We start from the raw sequence: 5,905 nt of genomic DNA, 5'->3' as shown, positions 1-5,905 counted from the left end.
CACAGGGCCCTCTTGCTCCCAGTGTGATGGCTGGAGCCCCCTACAGACCTCCTTCTTCAGCACTTAAAGTCAGAAAGCCAGTTTATTCAACACCCACAGTTCTGGAAATTCAAACTGAAATGGAGCTATTACTGGAAAGAGCTGATGTCCCAGTTCTTGTCTAACTTGGAAGAAAGATTTTAACCAAAAGGCAGTACAAAGATGGCAGATAACTTTATTGAAAATAAATACAGGCCGGGCACAGTGGCTCACACCTATAATCCCAGCACTTTGGGAGGCCCAGATGGGTGGATTACGAGCTCAAGAGATCAAGACCATCCTGGTCAACATGGTGAAACCCTGTCTCTACTAAAAATACAGAAATTGCAGTATTAAACTCACATATATTATTATTAATTCTAAATTTAAATTGACTAAATCCCCCAATCCAAAGACAGACAGGCAATTTGAATAAAAAACTAAAACCCATCAGTATGCTGCATCCAGACCCGTCTCACATTCAAGGATACACAAAGACTCAAAACAAGGGATGGAGAAGGATTTACCAACCAACCAGAGAGCTAAAATAAATAAATAAAAAGCAGAAGTTACAATTAAGCAACAAAGATCAAAAGAAGCAAAGAAGAACATTGTATAATGATAAAAGGATCAATGCAACAACAAGAAGAGCTAAAGATCCTAAATATATATGCACCCAATACAGGAATACGCAGACATACAAGACTTATAAAGAGACTTAGACTCCCACATAATAATAGTGGGAGACTTCAACATTAATATTAGACAAATCAGTGAAACAGAAAATTAACAACGATATCCAGGACTTGAACTCAGATCTGGAACAAGTAAATGTAATTAACATTTATAGAACTCTCCACTTTAAATATATAAAATATGCACTCTTATCAGTACCACATCATATCAACTTAGAAGTTTAAACGAAATCTTGGTTGGCTTCTTGTTTGCTATTTTCTTCCCTCATTTTCTTTTATATCTCCATTATTAAGGACAATTATAGGCATACCCATATTTAGATTGCATTCTAGCCTGGGCAATAAAGCAATACCCCCATCCTCTCTCCCTCTTCCTCTTTCTCTTTCTTCCTCTTCTTTATTCTTTTTCTTATAAAATAAATAAATAAATAAATAAATAAATAAAAATTAAAATACAGAAATTAGCTGGGCATGGTGGTTTGCACCTGTAGTCCCAGCTACTCAGGAGGCTGAGGCAGGAGAATTGCTTGAACCCAGGAGGCGGAGATTGCGGTGAGCTGAGATCATGCCAGTGCACTCCAGTCTGGGTAAAAACAATGAAACTCTGCCTCAAAAAAGAAAATAAAATAAATGCAGTGTAAAGAGCTTCTTATAGAAAACATAAGTAGACCCCAAGGGAGGAACGTGCTGACTGTGCAGGAAAACAGCCCAAGAGTCCTGTGCAGGGAATTTTATTATGTACTTCTTCACATTCCTGCCTCTGTCTCAACTCTCCACCTGCTCTGTCTGGTTTTTCTGCTCCCACCTTTGGTCCCCGACGTGCCTCTCTTTGGCTTGTGGGGCTTCCTCACTGTTGGCTAAGGCACATGTGTGGTGATCAATCTAATTCCACTGTTGCGGCTGGCTCCTTCCTGCCTCCCAGGAAGGCCCTGCAGCAGTCACGTCTGTACCTCCTGTGCCTCCTATCTCTTTCGGATGCCCTTCCCTGCCCTCATCTGAGAAGACAATTCTTCCCCACGTTTCTCTTAAAAATGTCCCCTTTGTCCTTCTTATCAGCATGTAGCTAGCAATTTTCTGACATTTTAACTGTAGAGTGAATGATGATCGGGGCATCCTAAGAGGAGTTCTAGGGTGTTTCTTTCTGCATAGGTACCTCTTTTTCCTCCGACCCACAACTGACAAGTGCCCATCCACTCCAGCATTAGAGATGCTACTTATATATAAATTTTTGATGGTCCCTCCAGGTCAGCCTTCCCATCATGTTCATGTCTAGCTATCTACCAACTCTAACAAAGCCCACTATCCTGTCTCTTTCCCAAAAATAAGTGAAGGAACAATTCATTGGAAACCATAGGAAATAAAGTAAGTGTAGATGAAAACTTTGCAACTTATTCAAATAATCAATCAAAATCATCCTTACACTAAAAATGCAAAACTATACAATTTCAAAAAGAAAACATAGAATAAAAGCTATCTGCTCTTGGGTCCAGAAATGAATTTTAACAAACAACACAAACTGTCAATACACACCAAAGGAACAATTGGGTGAATTTATTTTAATATTAAAAGTGTATACTTTGGAAAATATCTTGTTAAGGGAATAAAAACACAAACCACATATTGAAAGAAACTATTTGCAAAATACAGATCTGAGAAAGAATTTGTATTCAATATACAAAAATATCTTAAAACCAAGTAAAGCAGGCTGTGTGCAGTGGCTCAAGCCTGTAATACCAGCACTTTGGGAGGCTGAGGCGGGTGGATCACGAGGTCAAGAGATCGAGACCATCCTGGTCAACATGGTGGAACCCCGTCTCTACTAAAAATACAAAAAATTAGCTGGGCATGGTGGCACGTGCCTGTAATCCCAGCTACTCAAAAGGCTGAGGCAGGAGAATTGCCTGAACCCAGGAGGCAGAGGAGATCGTGCCAGTGCACTCCAGCCTCGGTAACAAGAGTGAAACTCCATCTCAAAACAAAACAAAACAAAACAAAATAAAAACAAGTAAAGCAGCCCAATTAAAGATGCACACAAGTCAGAACAGACACCTAACCAAAGGATTTAAGAGAAACCAGCCCCTTCAAAAGACTCCACCACTGATATCAACCATTTGCCTGAAGCTGCCTTTCCTTTCTTGCTTGATAAGAGACCACCCATGACAGAGAGGGTCTGGACAGTATACAGTGGATGCACAGAGCAAGTTTTCACATCCTTTGCTTCACCTTTTGATATCAGAAGGCTGAAAACTTCACCCTTTACCCTGTCATCATGGTAACACTGCCATTTTTTGTACATGGGACCCACGAGGAAGTAAGAAACTCAACTGCGATTGCACTCATTTCTCCTTTCATAAATATTCATGACTCCTCCTAGAGTTTATTAAATATTTGTATTTGGCCATGCCACTCAGCATAAATTTCTGTTTTCTTTATCTCTCCCTTAAAGTGTCTACTTCTGGCTTCTGGCTGGAGTCTATGCTTCCCAGCCTATTAAAAGGATTTCCCTGCAGGCTGCAACCCTTTACAGGAAGTAAATCTCTCACTGGGTGCAGGCACACATGCCTGTAATCGCAGCATTTTGGAAAGCCAAAGTGGGTGGATCACCTGAGTTCAGGAGTTTAACACCAGCCTGGCCAACATGGTGAAACCTTGCCTCTACTAAAAATACAAAAAATTAGCCAGGCTTGGTGACAGACATCTGCAATCCCAACTAATTGAGAGGCTGTGGAAGGAGAACTGCTTGAACCCGGGAGGTGGAGGTTGCAGTGAGCCAAGATCCCACCATTGTACTCAAGCCTGGGCAATGAGAGTGAAACATCTTCTCTAAAAATAAAAATAAATCAAAATGTAAAAAACAAAATCATTCCTGAACTCTCATCAGATCTTTTGTCATAGTCATTTCATGCTCTTTGTCATTTAGATATTATTTAGGCCTGATGCTTTCCTACAAGCTCCTGCAATCAGCTATGGATCAGAATGTTCATCTCCAACACAGGACTCCCTCTGAGACTCACAGAAAAGACTATGACAGGTACTCTGGTTACAGGCTCCTGATGATATTGCTCAAATAACTTTAAGACTATACACTTGACTCAGTGAAGCTGTCCAGAAGTCTAGTTGAGAAACTGATGGGTTCATGACACGGCTAACCCAAGATTCAGCAAGACTGGAATTGAGTACACGGCACTGAATAAACTGATGAAAATTGATTATAATTTTATAGCTTCTTTTGAGCATTGCTGGTTCTTTAATGTTATAGTTTCTGGATTTAAGAAATCTCTTTCCCTTAAGCTAACAATAACTCACAACAATTAAGATTGCATTTAATTAAATAAGAATGAAGCATTTATCTTTTTCCTCGACTGATTTCTCCAGAATTTTGAAATTCTTACTGAACACTCTTATTCTCCTGACAATATAGTTTTTAGCAGAAGTCCAAAAAGAATCTGTTCACCTTAGAACAGGACATAATTGGAAACTTTGTTTATATTATCAAGGCTTTTACTGGAATACTATATTTAGCAATAGTGTACCTAAGATCAGTTACGACCAGCAATTTTAAGGAACTAAGGTTGATTTTTATGGACCCAATCCTTACAAAGCAGTCTGAGAAAAGCCAGCCTGTTACCTAGATTACAAGAGTCACATCCATACAGATTAGTAAGAAAGGTCCTTTCCTTGCAGGCCCAAGAATTTGGGGATAGTTTGAGGGCCTCAAGAAGAGAGGAATTCACAAAGTTTTTAGGACTGCAGCTGAAATTTGATAGTATGTTCTGGGCTTGGCTTTTATCCTCAATAAGGTCTTTAAAACTCCAATCTGAGATTCTGTAGGAAAACTTGCAGCAAAGAAGCTTGAAAGCACCTATGTGGTCAGCTCCTGTTCTTGCTACACTTACGTAGTCAGGCAAAATCTAACAAAACTAGAACTTATTTTTAAAACAAGAATAATCTTTGATTATCTATGATCAAAAATGATGGTTACTACAGAGAGAAATTTTATGTTTCAATGAAAAACTCAGCCAGGCATGGTGGCACATGCCTATAATTCCAGCACTTCGGGACGCCAAGAATTCAAGACCAGCCTGGGCAACATGGCAAAACCCTGCCTCTACTAAAAATCCAAAAATTAGCTGGGCATGATGGCATGTGCCTGTGGTCCCAGCTAATCAGGAGGCTGCGGAGGGAGGCTTTCTTGTACCCAGGAGATAGAGGGTGAAGTAAGCTGAGCACTCCAGCCTCAGACATAGAGCCAGACCCTGTTTCCAAAAAAATTTTTTTTAAATAGGAAAACTATAGCCCTTGTGGGTTATCAGATTCTAGTCTTGTTTCTTTTCTTTGGGCTATTTTTACCTCTTTGTAAACTGGATCCTGCCATCTGATGAATTTTGTCACATGATGATACATGTGGAACAAGCAGCCAAGTATTGTCTCCCCTATTAATGTATCTATTGTCAGATAATTTGAAGGCCTCCAACCCTGGACCAAAGAAGAGGAAGGTTTGGTCCCCAAAATGCATAACCAAATTGTAATACATTTATGCAATGAAATACTAATTCACCATAGAAAGGAACAAGCTATAAACTCACACGAAGACATGAGTGATCTTTCATGCACATTGCTAAGTGGAATAAGACAGTGTGAGGAGAATCCTCACAATGTGACCTTATTTAATGAGATTCTGGAGAAGGGAAACTACACAGATGCAAAGCCATTGGCTGCATGGAGTGGGGGTTTGAAGTGTTCCATATGTTTTTTTAATAGTATATACCAGCCACTAACCATTTGTAAAAGAATGCAGAATTATACAGCTAAAAGGGTAAATCAAACTCTATTCAAGTTAAATAATATTATTCAGAATGTGGAGTATCCCAGCACAGAATCCATAATGTGAAAAATAATTTTACTATGTTACAAATTACAATGGTTTGGATGTGGTTTGTTTCTGCAAAAGCTCATGTTGAAATTTGACCCCCAAGGTGACACTGTGGGGAGGTGGGGCCTAGTGGAAGGTGTTTGGATTATGAAGACTGATTCCTCATAAATAGATTAATGCCCTCCCATGGGGGTGAGTTCTGTCTGCTCTCAAAGGAATGGATTAATTCCTGCAAGAGTAGATAGTCAAAGAGTCTTGCTTCCTTGGCTTTCCTCCTGCTTTCACTCTTGCTGTGATCTCTGGTGCACCCCTTGCCCCC

This window comes from Saimiri boliviensis, chromosome 8 (genome assembly GCF_048565385.1).
Source record: "Saimiri boliviensis isolate mSaiBol1 chromosome 8, mSaiBol1.pri, whole genome shotgun sequence".
Lineage (NCBI taxonomy): Eukaryota > Metazoa > Chordata > Mammalia > Primates > Cebidae > Saimiri > Saimiri boliviensis.
The sequence above is the reverse complement of the archived record's forward strand: the minus strand, read 5'-3'. Positions refer to the sequence as shown.